Source organism: Hypanus sabinus, chromosome 6 (assembly GCF_030144855.1).
Source record: "Hypanus sabinus isolate sHypSab1 chromosome 6, sHypSab1.hap1, whole genome shotgun sequence".
NCBI lineage: Eukaryota > Metazoa > Chordata > Chondrichthyes > Myliobatiformes > Dasyatidae > Hypanus > Hypanus sabinus.
The window spans coordinates 137149877-137167305 of NC_082711.1; the positions used below are offsets into that span (position 1 = coordinate 137149877).

At 36.1% G+C, this 17429-nt stretch overlaps 1 pseudogene; it reads left to right on the forward strand.

The window, feature by feature from the left end:
• The window catches only part of LOC132395873 (NADPH--cytochrome P450 reductase-like), a 116680-nt pseudogene that overhangs the window by 82426 nt on the left and 16825 nt on the right, over positions 1-17429 (forward strand).

The window sequence follows — 17429 nt, forward strand, 5'->3', positions numbered from 1 at the left end:
TTAGAGTGGTTCAAGTTCCTTCATAATTTATATGTAACTGTTGCTCCAGAAGCAGACAGATTCATAAGTAAATTGATAATGTACTCTTTAAAATATATTTTATCAATGATCTGTTGTCAACGTATATTATTGAATTGGATATTCAGAGTTATCTGGATGGAAAACAATTAAATTTGTTTTTCTCAAAGGTCTTTGGACTTGGAAATAAAACTTATGAACACTTTAATGCAATGGGAAAGTATGTAAACAAAAGAATGGAGCAGTTGGGAGCAGAAAGGATCTTTGAGCTCGGTCTGGGAGATGATGATGGCAAGTGAGTGTAATTGCACAAGAAGCTTGTTATGACTTAATGTTCACAGACAATGCTCTTCTTTAAGAGCAGCACATTTGATTGGCTCAGTTGAATATCCGGTCACTTGTTTATGGTATTGCTCCATATTCAAGATTTTAATCATTGAATGCTATTGTGTATGTTTGGAGACAGGAACTCAACATTTTAGGTATTGTTATTTTTAAAATATCTCGCAACATGGAAAAACTCTTACAAAGCCAAATCCAGTGTTTTGAACTTGTAAGACTTATGCAATTGTGTTAATTTGTTCCTTTCAGTAAAGCAGTGATAAGTCCTTAAGCAAAGATTAAGCAATGAAGTCTAAATAGTTGAGCTGTTGATTCTTTTGAACAAGCAGACCTTTAATGTTGAATCAGAAGTTGCATCAAATGACTTCCTTCTGCTATGATCTTTTGTGGCTTGTTGACTCGTGGGTAAGAATGAGGTTCAGCTGGCACAGTTTCTTCCTCCCTATCTCGTAGTATTTTCATTCTTACTATTTCACACTTGGCTTGATTCCATTTCTATTCAAAAACAGTGAATGAAGCTGACTTTTCAGATGCAAACATTGATTTATCAAATTTGGCTGGAAAAACTTGATTGGAAAGCAAGAAAAGGTACAGGGATTTAATACTTCATTCTTGAATACCAAAGAGAGGATAGTAAGGTTCATGCTCTGAAATTCAGGCATCTGCCAATTTTTCCCTTTTGTATTCTTCCCACTACTAGATAACTGCAAAACTATAATGTATTACACAGCATGGCATTTATTTGGGACATACCATGTCATCTTGTCTAAATTCTAAAGTTTTATTTGAACTTTGGCTTTGATTTGTAATATCTCTGGGATTTATTTTGAAATCTCATAGCCTAGAGGAGGATTTCATCATGTGGCGGGAACAGTTCTGGCCAGCGGTATGTGAGCACTTTGGAGTGGAAGCCACTGGCGATGATTCCAGGTGAGTCTCCAACTAAGCATTGTATTAGGCCAATTCTTAATGTTACTGATTTTTCCACGGATGGAAAGTGTGCAAGGGGGCTGGCTGGATTTGAACTCGGGAGCCTTCGCTCCATAGTCCTGCACTGATGCCACTATACCGCCAGCCGGCTAACTTCAACTCATCCTATTGACTGAAATTTTGCTCCTTCGTATCTCTCTCCTTCCTCAGTGTCACTACATACTACATTGACTTGTAAACCAATTCTCAGCTCTATCACTGTAGTTTCCATCCTCATGCAAATTTAGTTTCAACCCTCCCCAACTTCTCTAGCAAATCTGCCTGCAAGAATATTGGTCTTCCTTTTGTTTAGGTGTAACCCATCCTTTTTGTACAGGTCATACCTTCTCCAGAAGAGATCCCAATTATCCTTCCCTCCACACCATTTCTGTATCAACTTATTTTGTAATATCACCCTATTCCTTTCCTAACTGGCATGTGGTATTGGGAGTAATCCAGAGATAACTATCTTGTCCTGCTTTTCACCCTCTTCCCTACACCCTATGCTCACTGTGCAGAACCTCTTCCCCCTTTCTGCCTATGTCAATGTGTACTACAATCTCTGGCTGCTCACCCTCCCTCTTGAAAATCTTCTGCATCTGCTCTGAGACTTCCTGGAGCCTGTCACCTGGGAGGCAACACACCATCCTCTAGCCAGACTCTGCTGTTCATCCTAACTATTAAGTCTCCTATCTGTCTTGCACAGAGACTTCCTGGAGCCTGTCACCTGGGAGTCAACACGCTATCCTCTAGCCAGATTCTGCTGTTCATCCTAACTATTAAGTCTCCTATCTGTCTTGCACAGAGACTTCCTGGAGCCTGTCACCTGGGAGTCAACACGCTATCCTCTAGCCAGATTCTGCTGTTCATCCTAACTATTGAGTCTCCTATCTGTATTGCTCTGCCTGACTTTTCTCTTCCCTGCTGACCCTCAGAACTGACAAATTTCATGTCACATGTCGGCACTAATAAACCTGATTCTGATTCTGACCATAGTCCCACTGGCCTGGCTGCTGCTGATGTGTGCTGGTAAGTCTTCTCCCGAGCAGTATCCATAAGGATATACTTGTTGCTGAGGGGAATGGCCACAGGGGACCCTGCACTAACTCTTACCACACCCTTCCTTACTTCTGGTGGTCGTCTATCTACTGCACTCTGGGCAGTAGCACCTTAGTAAAAGTCTCATCTATCAAGTTTTCAGCATCCAAATGAACTTCAAGTTCACGATATTATTTATTTCTAATTATTTGTTGCCAAGTTCTGTTTCTCAACCTTGTCAGAAGCACCATTGTTCTCACTACCTTCAGTACAATATGACTTTATTGCAAACACTTATTTTGTGAAGGAAGTGCCACCATAACTTTGGCTAGCTATTTTTGTTCCAAGCTTGTATAGAAGTGCCCTTTCTTTGTTGGAACTGACAAACATCGAAAGCTCCTGCTGTAAGTCCTCCCCAGGTTACAAATGCCCAACTTGTGTACAGCCCATAAATACTGTATAAGCATTTTGGACAGTAGTTTGGATTTGCACACCATCGCACTGCCACCTGTGAATGTGATTCATGGCTGCATTTGCGTTTTGAAGACAGCTTGGGTTGTGAACAGTTCAAGAGTAGATGTCCTTGTCTTAGGATGACCTGTACATCCAACAACAGCTTATGTCAATCTTGCCCATGGATGTCATATTCTGCTTTTAAGCCTGCAGCTTTGTTGTTGTTTTAAGCGCTATCATATTTGTGACCTATACTGCGTGGTATATTAGCGTGGTCAAATGTGGGACTCAATGATTCTGTGCATTCAGTAACTATGATAAAATTTGTTTATTGGTTGAGCTATTTTAAACAAGTTTGCTATTCCATGTGTGTTCTCATAAAGTGACAGGTTTAAGTTATTAATACTACCATTAGTGTTGCTCAGACAATACACTAGCTACTGGTCTCATCTTTTGAATTCTTGTTGCAAATCTGTACTCTATAATTTGAGGGCTTTTGATTAAAATGATCTGCAAGCTTTGCACACCACTAAACAAATCAGCTTTCCAGGGAGGATTTGATAATTTGTATTTTTTTGAACACTTTTTCCAATTAAAATGGCTTTGTCGGCACCTGCATTGCCTTTTTGTGAATGTTTTATCATTTCACCATTACCATCAATTTTCACTGTTCCTCTATTACATTTCCATATTGTCTGAATAAGCTGAAATATTCACACATACAAAATTGTACGTCTATGTAGTCAGCTTAAGTCGCAGTATTCTATTTTGCACAAATATGTGCATAGTCTCTTTCTTTTCTTTTTCAATCTTTTTATTGATTTTCATATATACACAAAAAAAACATAACATAATAATGAGTAAATTATGAATACAATAGACTTGAAATCACGTTGATAATAAGATAACAATATCCTATTAAACGTCAACAGAAGAAAATACCTTAATCAATCAAGTCCATATGATTATATATGAAAAAAAACAAAAATAACCATTAAAAAAGAGAAAGAAAAAAAAATTTGAAAATATGTGAAAAAAAGTATATATTAAGAAAAATAAAACTCTAAACTAAACTAACATGGGCAATAATAATAGTTTACAAGTATATGATAGTGTCAACAAACTCCAGAACTCCATACCTGAACATGAATAAGCAGAAAGAAGGTCTGGAAAGGGCCAAATTAATTCATATGAAAATGTCGAATAAACGGTCTCCAAGTTTCTTCAAATTTAATTGATGAGTCAAAAATAGTGCTTCTAATTTTTTCCAGGCTCAGATAAGAAATAGTTTGAGAAAGCCATGGAAACGTGGTAGGAGGATTTACTTCTTTCCAATTTTGTAATATAGACCTTCTGGCCATTAATGTTACAAAAGCAATCATTCGTCTGATTGAAGGGGAAAACTGATTACCATCTTCATTTGGTATGCCAAAAATTGCAGTAATAAAATGAGGTTGTAAATCTATATTCCAAATTGAGGAAATAGTAGTAAATATGTCCTTCCAGTAATTATGTAAAGTGGGACATGACCAAAACATATGGGTCAATGAGGCCACTTCTGAATGACATCTGTCACATTGAGGGTTAATATGAGAATAGAATCGAGCAAGTTTATCTTTAGACATATGAGCTCTATGTACAATTTTAAATTTATTAAAGCATGTTTAGCACATATAGAAGAAGAATTAACCATTTGCAAAATTTTTTCCCATTTATCTGTTGATATATTATATCGAAGTTCTTTTTCCCATTCTTGTTTAATTCTAACTGATATTTCTGGTTGTATCTTCATAATCATATTATAAATAAAAGCTACTAATCCCTTCTGACAAGGATTTAAGGTAAAAATCAAATCTGTAAAGTCCACCAAAGTTGAATTAGGAAAAGATGGTAAAACTTTATGTAAGAAATTTCTAATTTGTAAATATCTGAAAAAATTAGATTTAGGTAATTCAAATTTGTTGGAAAGTTGGTCAAATGACATCAAAGTATCTTCAAAAAAGAGATCACGAAAACATTTTATACCTTTCCTTTTCCATATGTTAAAAGCTTGATCTGTCCAAGAGGGTTTGAAAAAGAAATTAAGTAAGATAGGGCTATCAAGAACAAAGTTTTTCAAAGTAAAAAACTTACGAAATTGAAACCAAGTTCGTAATGTATGTTTAGTAACAGGATTAGATATTTGTTTATTAAATTTAACTAAATCAGCAGGAAGACAAGAACCAAGAACAGAGAATAGAGAATATCCCTTTACCTCATTACATTCCAAATTTACCCACTGTGGGCACAGTGGTGAATCCAAATCTAGTTTCCAATACATTAAATTACGAATATTATTTGCCCAATAATAAAATCTAAAATTGGGTAAAGCTAAACCACCATCTTTTTTAGATTTTTGTAATTGTTTTTTACTTAACCTAGGGTTTTTATTTTGCCACACAAATGAGGAAATTTTTGAATCAATGTTATCAAAAAAAGATTTAGAAATAAAAACTGGTAGGGCTTGAAATAAGTATAAAAATTTCGGTAAAATCATCATTTTAATAGCATTAATCCGACCAATTAATGATAAAAACAAAGGAGACCATCTCGTAGTAAGTTGATGAATTTGATGAAGCATAGGTAAAAAATTCAGTCTAAATAAATCTTTATATTTCTTGGTAATTTTTATACCTAAATAGGTAAAGTTATCAGTAACAACTTTAAATGGTATCCTATCACTCAATAAAGTTTGTGCATTTAAAGGAAATAATTCACTCTTATCTAAATTTAGTTTATAACCAGAAGAAGTACCAAATTGAACCAACAAGGATAAAATAGCGGGAATAGACCTATCAGGGTCAGAAATATATAACAGCAAATCATCAGCATAAAGTGATAATTTGTATAACTTCTCATTACGGGTAATACCAAAAATATTAGGAGATTCACGAATAGCAATAGCTAAAGGTTCTAATGCAATATTAAATAATAAAGGACTTAAGGGACAGCCTTGTCTCGTACCATGAGATAATTGAAAAAAAGAGGATCTATAGTTATTTGTAAGAACAGAAGCAACAGGTTTATGATATATTAATTTAGTCCATGATATAAAGTTAGGACTAAAATTAAAATTTCTCAATGTATTAAATAAATATATCCATTCAACTCTATCAAAAGCTTTTTCAGCATCTAATGAAATAACACATTCTGGGATTGTGGGTGGTGAAGTATGAATTATATTAATCAATTTTCTAACATTAAAAAAGGAATACCGATTCCTCATAAAACCAGTTTGATCTTCTGAAATAATCTGTGATAGCACTTTTTCTAATCTAATAGCTAAAATTTTTGTAAGAATCTTAGAATCTACATTTAATAGTGATATAGGGCGATAAGATGTACATAAAGTAGGATCTTTATCTTTTTTAAGAATTAGAGAGATAGTAGCTTCATAAAAAGATTGAGGTAATCTCTTCTTAGCAAACGCATCATTAAAAATTTCACATAACCAAGGAGAGAGCAAAGAAGAAAAAGTTTTAAAAAATTCTACTATATAACCATCAGGACCAGGAGCTTTCCCTGAATTCATTGATGAGATAGCCTCTCCTATTTCCACCATAGAAACAGGAGCATCTAACAGGCTACGGTCTTCATCAATCAGTTTAGGCATATTCAAATTGTTAAAAAAATTATCTATCATGGACTGGTCACCATCAAATTCTGATTGATATAAAGATTTATAAAAATCTTGAAAGGTATTATTAATTTCTTTATGATCAGTAGTTAAATTACTGTCTTGTTTGCGAATTTTAATAATTTGTCGCTTAGTCGAGATAGCCTTTAATTGATTAGCTAACAGTTTACCAGTACGATCACTGTGAATATAGAATTGAGCCCTGGTCCTAATTAATTGATTTTCAATTGAAGAAGATAATAGTAAACTATGTTCCATTTGAAGCTCAACTCTCTTCTTATAAAGTTCTTTGGTAGGAGTCACGGAATAAATCTTATCAATTTCCTTGATTTTATCCACTAATAAAGCAATATCTAAATATCTTTGTTTTCTTTTACCAGCAGAATATGAGATAATTTGTCCACGAATAAAAGCCTTAAAAGAGTCCCAAAGTATTCCTCTGTCGATTTCTTCAGTACAGTTTGTTGAGAAGAACAAGTCAATTTGCTGTTTTATATAGGTGATAAATTCTGGGTCTTGAAGCAAAGTAGCGTTAAGCCTCCAAGATCTGATATTATTGGAATAGTCCGAAATCTTAATAGATAACTTCAAAGGTGCATGATCCGAAATAGTAATAGAATCATATTTACAATCAATAACATCCGTTAATAACCGATGATCAATAAGAAAATAGTCAATTCTAGAATAGCTATGATATACATGTGAAAAAAATGAAAATTCTTTATCTTTAGAGTTCAAAAACCGCCATATTTCTGTAATTCCCGAGTCAACCATAAATGAATTAATAAGTAGGGCTGATCTGTTCGGAAGAGTACGAATAGGTTTAGATCTATCCATCGAAGGATTCAAACAACAATTAAAATCTCCACCCATTATCAACATATATTCATTTAGATTAGGAAGGGAAGTAAGTAAACGTTTAAAAAATTCAGGGCAGTCAAAGTTTGGAGCATAAATATTAACTAGAACAACTTTCCGATGGAAAAGTAAACCAGTTATCAACAAAAATCTACCCTGTGGGTCAGAGACAATTTCATGATGTGTAAACGATATTGAGGGGTCTATAAAAATAGACACACCCCTAATTTTAGCGGTACAATTCGAGTGAAATTGTTGACCCTTTCAGAACCTAAAAAAACGTTGATTATCCTCCCTCCTGATATGGGTCTCCTGTGCAAAGATAATATTAGCATTCAGTCTATGGAATACTTTAAATATTTTTTTACGTTTAATCGGATGATTTAAACCATTAGTATTCCAGGAGATAAAGTTAACAGATTTATCCATCATACTAATATTAGTTGTGTGTATCATAAAAGGTTAGAAAGACACATAACCCACAATTCAGGAAGGAGGAAAATTGATTCAGGAGCAACTGGAGAACATGACACCTCAACAATATTAATAATTTAAAGTCGGCCCATAAACTAAAAGCAAAAAAATAAAAAGCAAAAGCGTGAAAAAAGATCCCTACACCCTCCCCCCACCCTTCGAAAAAAAGCCAAGCGGCAGGCGCATAATCTAATACTAATATTACCCCCATTTCAAGATGGCAGCTCTATAAAAAGATTAAAAGAAAACTATATAACACCCAAATTAAGATAGAGTTGCAAAAAAAAATATATATCAATCAGAATAAAAGAAAACTAATATAATAAAACAAACAATCATTAATAAAAAAAGTATAAACGTCAAAATTTAAAAGTGTAATATACCTTTAAAAAAAAATCCCATGTTCAAATACAAGATGACGTTTCAAAAGCAAAGACTTATGGGAAGAAGAAACGCCATTTTGAAAAAGCCATATTACTAAATACAAATGTGAGTTCAACAATCTCTTAAAAGACAAAATAAGATTTAAAAAAAAGGGATATAATAAACAGTACAATATATATTAAAAAAAACCAAAAATCCAAAACATTCGTCCCATATCTGAGTACAGGCAAACAAATAAATGCTTACAAAAAACAGAATCTTACGGGAAAAAGAAACGACATCTTAAAAAAAAGTAAATCATTATTGCAAAATATAAACGTATATAACCAAAACAGAAAGAAAAAAAAGATATTATAAAAATTAAAAAGAACATCTATAAACAATGATGATAGTAAAAAAAAAACCCGACCCATAGATCAAAATAAAAAGTTATAACCCAGCTTCATAGGTTAAAACTTAAAATAGAAAGATATCCTCTCTCCGAAAAATCTTCCACATAACACATAGTTCAAGTTGCAGTAGAAGATCGAAATTCTTCAACAAATTTCTTCGCTTCTTCCGGAGTGTTAAAAATTTGCTGACTTGTCGCTCAGCGTAATTCTAAGCTTCGCTGGATACATTAAAACTTGTTTAAGTCCAATCGAATAAATCTCTGCCATCACTGGTTTAAAAGCGATTCTGGCTCTCATAACCTCATAAGAATAATCCTCAACAATTCGAAATTTGAAGTTATTGTAAGAAATCATACCTTTTTTACGAGCTAATCGAATTAAAAGCTCTTTCTCACGAGGATAATGAAGGCGAACAATCACCGCTCGTGGTTTATCAGTCATAGACGAAAACCTAGCAACTCTGTGAGCACGATCAATAACAGGTTTAGTTTCCAAACCTTCATCACCGAAAATTTCCCACAGTAATTTAGAGAAAAATTCAGTTAAATCACCGGACTCAACTTTTTCGGGAAACCTGATAATTCGCAAATTCTGTCTGCGAGATCGATTTTCGAGATCAGTAATTTTAAACTTATGCTGATTTACAACTTTAAGAGTCGATTGTACCTTCTTATCCAACTCCTCAAGTGTACATGCTTTTTCAACAATTAATTTTTCAAGAGTCTCCAACTTATCTTCATGCCGCTGAATATCCGTTGCCTGCGACTGAAACTTAGTATCAAGCGATTTAACAGCTCCTTCAAGTTCAGACATTTTCGTGGTAAGCTTGTTTTCCAAACTTGCCATTTTACTTTCCAGGTTATCTTCCAAACTTGCCATTTTACTTTCCAGCTTGCTTTCCAAACTTGCAAGTTTAGTGTCCAGAAGATTAGAAATTGCATCGATAGATAAAGGCTCCTTAGACGATTTCTTACTTGTAGCCATTTTAAGTTCGGCAAAGTTAGATCAAATATAGTTTTAAGGAAAAAAAAGTCAATTGAAAATATCAACTCATTTGATTAAATTCGAAAAGATTTGATTAAAGGGTGATTATAGTTAGAAAAGTGAAGAGCGCCTAAAAGGCAGATGTTTACGTCGCCATCTTGAAACTCCACCCCCCGCATAGTCTCATTCTTCGTACAAGAATTGCTGGTTCTTGCCCTAGGTAATTACCCATAAGTCTCTTGCCATCCAATTTCCTTTCTGCAGAGTTGGCTTGGGACTCCTGGCTGTGTTCTTTTTGGTGGTGACTTAGTCAGCTGCAGTTGTAAGACTGCCTTAATCGTTGCTGTGATCATCAGTGCTGTCAGATCATTTGTCTTGCCTGAGGTGTTTTATTTACTTCATGCAAGTCCTTAGATCCTTGACACCAAGCTGTAATGTACTTGTGGATTTTTTTTTGAACTGAAGTAGTGCCCGGACTATAAAGAATATCTTGAGATAGAGAGAACTGCTAAAGCACAGGTATCTTTACTGTACTCTCTCCACCCATGTAATACATATGTCATATGTTTCCATTGCATATTTGCATGCCTTATATGTCATTCTATAAGTAATCTGTTTAACTTTGTTGCAATAAGCAATATTTAATAAAATCACCTCTTTTTTTTCGCAGTATTCGTCAATATGAGTTGGTGCTGCATAAAGACATCAACATGAAGACAGTCTACACTGGAGAAATGGGACGTCTCAAATCTTACGAAATTCAGAAACCGTGAGTGTTTTTGACAATTATCTTAGTTATTTCTGCTTTTGCTAAAATCATTATCACTGAACAAGCAGTCATCCTATGTTAAGTACAAACAATAGATTACTGGTTGATTTAAGATCATAAGACATAGGAACAGAATTAGGTCATTCAGCCCATCATATCTACTCCATCTTTTGATCATGATTGATTTTATTTTCCCTCTCGACCCTTATTCTCCTTCCTCCCTGTAAACTTTGACACCCTTTCTATGAATGTATGAACTCCACTTTAAATATACCCAATGAATCCTGCTTATTTCCATCAGTTGTTACCTGACTTAATTTGATATAACAAGTCATGGAAATATTGGATTGTAGCTTGCAACAGAAGTGATTACACAATAATTTTATGGTTATAAAGTTTATAAACTGTTTTCATCCCACGAACAAAACTCATGTTTATGTGGCTGGGTTTTGTAAGTGTTGAAATCTGGTTGATTCACACTTCTGCCTTTCTATTATTCTCTATTCTTTGTGCAGGTTAACTTTACTTTGAGCGTTTTACTTTTCAGGCAATGCTTCATGCCCAAAGCTGCCTTTTTAAGAAAGATCTGTTCATTATTTATTTCATAGAAAAATCTAGACTGCTGAAAATCTGTCAGAAAATTGAGGAGTTCCATATTTGCTGCCGATTCAAAGCTGTGGACTGAGTGTGATGCATAGTGTCTTTGGGGCAATGTAGATAGGTGAAGTAAATGGGTTAGGACATGGCAGATGGAATTCAATGTGATTCACTTTGAAAACGTGCATTTTCCATGTAGAAAGATTGAAAAGTATTGGTGTTCAGAGGAGCCGTGATACTGCTTGATTCATTGAAACAACGATCATTATTGCAAGAGAATTTGAGTGTCTTGCTCCATTTATGTAGGGCCCTGCTGAGACCACATTTGAAAGATTGTACACAGATTTGGTTTCACTTCCTGGCAATTGAGTGAGCTCTGAAGACTCTCTGGATTGATTCTGAAGATGGTTTATCATGTAATGAGAGTTTAAGCAGAATGACCCTATACTCCTGCTCAGAAAGTAAGAGATGATTTCACTGGAATCCAGAAAATTCTTGGGATTTGATATGGTAGGTATGGGGGTGCTAGTTCCATTGGCTGGGGTACTGAAACCAGGAGTCAAAGTTTCAAAGTAAGGAGCAGGGCATCATTATGGAGGCTGTGCTTTCTTGGCCAAGACAGGCTACTGGTGATGCTCACTCTTAGGAACTTGAAGCTCTCAACCTTCTTGACTTCACATCATTAATGTAAGCTGGAACATGAGCACTGCCCCCTCTCTGAATTCTTCAATGACCAACTCATTAATTTTGCTGACATTGAATTGCCATGACACCATTTCACTTGGCTGTTTCTCCTTCCTGCCAAGTGATTTGAGATTCAGTCCACCACAGTGATGTCATCTGCAGACTTGTAGATAGAATCTGGAGCAGTATCTGGCCATGCCATTGTGAATATATAGGGATTGGAGTAGGGGCTCTGAAGATGCAGTCTTTTGAGCATCAGCGTTAAAGTAATCATGGTGGAAATGTTGCTTCCTATAGTTTCTGAAGGGCAAGTTGATGGCTAGTCACCTGGTTAGTTATTGAATTGGAAGTATGAAAACTGAGTGAAGCTATTTGTGGAATGTGGATAGCTGATCACCTTGCTTAACTGAATAAAGTTCATGGATGCATGTCTTAGTCATAAAAACAAAACTGCTAATCTTAGGCCCATTGACTTGGTTTATTTAGTTCAAGCCTATTTGATGAACTCATGAGCTATACTAGTATTTAATGCAATACTGAGTACAGTACACAGTATGATCTTCTAAATTAAGTAAACCAAGCCCTTATTCAAATATAAAGGCACCCTAAGCCCTTAATATCATTGACGTCCTTTTAAGTTGGTGTTTACTTTTCTTGATTTTAGCATATAATTATTGTCTAGAAAGTTAATATGATGTAGTGGTTGAGACTATTTAAGATTCAAATTGAATTTTGTATGGTGTCAAGACATCAAAACGGAAGTAAGAATACATTTTTTGATTTTGTGTAAAATAGCAGAAGTAACTGCAGCATGCTTTTTTTGGTGTAATGTGTTCAAGCCTTTTGGAGATTCTACAAAAATGCACATTCAGTCTGATATACCTCAACTTTTGATATTGTGAAGTACTGGGTTTATGTATCAGGATTTTCAAACTTTAGATCTCAGTCACACTGGAAACACATGTAACTCCATCCACACTTTCAGCTTTTCTTATACAAGTTGTCAACTGCTAAACCTCAAGTCTCTGTGAACTGGGATATTAGAACATAGAACAGAATAGTACAGCACCAGGAAAGGCCCACAGTATCTGCTCCGAGCACGATGCCAAATTAAATTAATCCTACACGTGATCCATATTCTCCTAATTCATGTGCCTTTCCAAAATGCCTTTATCTTATGTCATTTCACCACCACCTGTGTCAGCGTGTTACAACACTCTGTGTAACAGGAAAAACTTGCCCTACATATCCCCTTGAAACTTCCTCACTCCCTCCTTTAATGCTATACCTCTCATAATTATATAATTATGTTTATATAATCTGGTCTCCCCCTACTCTTTGATGTCTTGTAGTGTTGTAGGTCTTGATGCTGAATTGGAAGGCATGGAAAACCCATTTTACTCAGTCTGTCATTGAATTACACTGGCAGATTCCTGATAAACGAATCACTGCTTACTTAATCTGCAAGTCAAACAATGCAGTGTGTTATGTCATGATCTTAACTGATGCTCTGCTCCTCAATCTAGAATTTCAAATAATGATGTTGACGGATGATAGTAATTTGATTTATAATGTCACATGTACGGACGTACAGTACGAGTGTTTTGTCTGCCATCCCAATAAATCATTTCATTCAGATAGTACAAAGGAAAGCAATAACAGAATCTGCAATGTGTTTCTATGCCAAAGTGAAAATTAGATATTTGAATCGCTTTTAAAAGGGCTTTCTAAGGGCAGTGGGATGCACATTTAGGGAGACAAAATGAAAACTGGTTCTGTAGCCAATGAACTGGAGAGTGGGACAGATCTGGACAGGCAAGATGAATAATCTATTTTGCCCACAAAAGAAAAAAATCTGCAGATACTGGAAATTAAAATAATACACACAATATGCTGGAGGAATTCAGCAGGCCAGGCAGCATCTGTGGGAAAGTGTAAACAGTCAACATTTTGGGCTGAAACCCTTCATCAGGATTGGATAGAAAAGATGAGAAGTCAGAGTAAGGAAGTAGGGGGAGGAGAGGAAGTAAGTAGTAGTTGATAGGTGAAACCAGGAGAGGGGGGAGGGTGAAGTAAAGAGCTGGGAAGGTGGTGAAAGAGATAAAGGGCTGGAGAAGGCAGAATCTGATATGGGAAGACAGAAGACCATGGAAGAGAGAGGAGCACGAGAGGGAGGTGACAGTCAGGTAATGCTATGGTGAGGGAAGGGAATATTGAACTGGGGGGGGGGGGGTGGGCGATTAACGGAAATTAGAGAAATCTATGTTCATGCCATCAGGTTGGAGACTACCCAGACGGAATATAAGGTACTGTCCCTCCAACCTGAGAGTGGCCTAATCACGACAGTAGAGGAGGCCATGGACTGACATGTTGGAATGGGAAGTGGAATTCAAATGGGTGGCCACTGGGAAATCCAGCTTTTTCTGGGGGTGGGGGGATGGAGCGTAGGTGTTCAGCAAAGCAGTCTCCCAATCTACGTCGAGTTTTACTGATTATACATGAGGCCACACTGGGAGCACCAGATACCACAGATGACCTCAGCAGACTCACAGGTGAAGTGTCATCTCATCTGGAAGGACTCTTTGGGGCCCCAAATGGTAATGAGAAAGGTGGTGTAGCACTTGTTCCACTTTCAAGGATAAGTGCCTGAAGGGAGATCAGCGGAGAGGGATGAATGGATAAGGGAGTCACATGGGGAGCTATCCCTGGGCGAAGTAGAAAGTTAGGGGAGGGAAAGATGTGCTTGGTGGTGGGGTCCTGCTGGAGATGGCGGAAGTTGAAGAGAATTATGTGATGGACATGGAGCTGGGGGGGAGGGGGGGGCTGGTGGAAGGTGAGGTCAAGAGGAACCCTATCCCCGGTTCCCCGGTGGGGTTGTCGGTGGATGGGGTGAAGGCAGACATGTTCGAAATGGAAAAGATATGGGTGATGGTAACATTGATGATGGAAGAAGGAAAGCCCCTTTTTTTGAAGGAGGACATCTTATTAGTTCTGGAATGAAGAACCTCATCCTGATGCGGCAGAAACGGAGGAATTGAGAGGAGGAGTGGCATTTTTACAAATGAAGGGTGGAAAGAGGTAGAGTCCAGGTAGCTGTGAGGATCTGAGTTTATAAAAGATATCGGTAGATGAACTGATGGAGAGCAGTGCATTCAGAAGGAGTGAGGTTAGAATTGGAGAGAGGAGTAGTGAAATTGAGGTGGTTGATGTGGTAGTAAAGTCAGGCTGGTTGATGTAGTAGAATTTTGCCCTTCTTTGGTTCAAGAGGGTAAGATTATAAGATCCATATGAAAAAGCATTAAGGAGATTGTAAGAAAAGTTAAAGCCAGTTTAAAAATTTATGGCCATAGTGAATTCTAAAAAAACTATTGATAGCAGGAAGAAGCGAGTGAGTAGCTTTTTTGTTTATATCAGAAGGTGGCCAGACTGATGCATTTAGAAAATTCAATCTTCCTGGCTTCCTTTCTTCTCTAACTAATCTGATCAAGTTCTTCTTAAACCAAGTTTTTCATCAGTGTTTTCATGTCCTTAGGCCTTTTGATGCAAAGAACCCATTTTTGGCACCTGTGACACTGAATCGAAAACTGAATAAAGGAGGAGAACGGCACCTCATGCACCTGGAGCTGGACATCAGTGGGTCAAAGATAAGGTAATGTGACAACTTGAAGTATGTTAGTGTTCTTTTGCTTTTGTATGAAACAAGAACTGTAATAGGAGGAGCCTCTTTTGCTCCACAAGCCTGATAGGATCTTCCATACAATCATTCTAATCTCATCCTCCTTGTTATGCTTTTCTGCCTCATTCTCTAATGTTGGATTTAGCTGCAGTCTAAAACTTTGACTATTCAACAACCCTATGAGGAGGAGAATTCTAAAGATTCACAAGATTGAGTCCAAGTCTCAGTTTTACGTGCTAAGTATTACAAGTGCCTTTATACTGTGTGTCCTAGTTATAGTGATTTCACCAGTGAAGCATCTTCCCCTTGGATCATTCATCTAAATCTCAGAGTAAAGGCCTATTCAAGTTGATCTTTCCTCATAATACAAAGCCCTCATCCTTGGAATCTATCTAGTGTAACTTGCACCTTCTCCAAGTATGTTATTCCTTAAAACAAACCAAAACTGTGCTCTAACTTGTAATTCTAATGTCTCACCAAAGCCTTGCATGGCTGTTGCAAGACTTCATAGTCCTGCTCTTTAACCTTCTTACAATAAGATTCAACATTCAATTTATGAGTACAGCAATTGTGTTGTGGAGGGGGATGTTTTAAAGCCCCACAGCATAGAAATAATGATTTTTTTTCCCTGCGAAACATTCCTTTTAAATAGTCTGTCATGCCATTTTACATAATTTGTTTGTGCTAAGAATTAATTCTTCACAGTGTATCACCCAGTTATGTCTTGCCACTTGTTAAATGTGGTAAGGATTTCTGTCTGTACCACGCATTCAAGGATTATGTTTCAAACCCCATGACATTCTGGATCTTGCTTCATATTTCCTTTAATCTTTTTTTCATTTACTTTAAATCAACATGATACCTGTGTTGATACTTTAAATCAACAATCTGTGTTTAGTTCCAGCATGACCTTTAAGGCCAGCTAAGTAGGTATATGATTATTTACACTTATGTTTCTTACTTATTCGTGATTGCTTTCCTTTCTGTTGTAGATATGAGAGTGGTGATCATGTGGCAGTGTTCCCCACGAACGATTCAACAATTGTCACTGAAATTGGCAAAGTGCTGAACTCAGAATTGGATGTAGTATTTTCTTTAAAGAATCTTGATGGTAAGTGTAACGTAAGCTTCATAATTAGGTAAATTGTAAGAAAAGGAAAAGTAGGAGGAAAAAATGACTAATAAATGTTGAGTGACCGTATTTTAATGGCTCCTATTCAAATTGAAAAATTGGTTAATTTCTGAGGGAAAGGGACAATTTAACTAAAACACAGTATAACCAATTTTAACTGTTAATATTTTAATGTTTAATGTAACCAGAATATGGCACAGTAAAAGCCACTGGCTGTGTAAGCATTGAGTTAATTGTAATTTGAGCATGAAATTTCAGACCTGACCACAATGTGAGGGTTTAGGAAAATAATTCAAAATTAGTGAGTTTTGAAAACTTGGAGTTTTCAACAGAACTATAGCTAACTGCAGTACTTTTTCCAACAGCAGTGACTCTTCAAAAAAAAATTAAAAAATTAAATTAAAAAATCTGTTTTACATTCCAACCTTTTTATTTCTTATTTTATTGGATTTCTGCATATTAAAATTAAATTAACTAAGGTATGTTGTGCATATTGAATGCTCCAAATACACATTTTTATTAATTCTCTTTGCAATGAATGTTCTGCTGTGACTGAGTGTGCTGTTAATTATTCATTTGTGTTTGTATGGTTCCAGAGGAGTCCAATAAAAGTCATCCATTCCCATGCCCAACCACATACCGGACAGCACTGTTGTATTATCTGGATATTACCAATCCTCCACGTACTAACGTTCTGTATGAGCTGGCACAGTATGCATCGGACCCCAAAGAGCAAGATTTCCTACGTAAAATGGCTTCTTCCTCCCCTGAAGGCAAGGTAAAGCATATCAGTAATTACAAAGAACCTTGTTAGGCAAATGTCTTTTTTAAGGTATCTGGTGAGCTTTTCCATTCATTCATTACAGCATTTGCCTTCAATGATCTATTCTCAATTAAACTTTACAGTTTCTCTCTCAAACCTTTCGATTCCTGTTCCTAATTAAGACTCCTTTAAACAGACCAACCTGTTTTAATTTTTATTC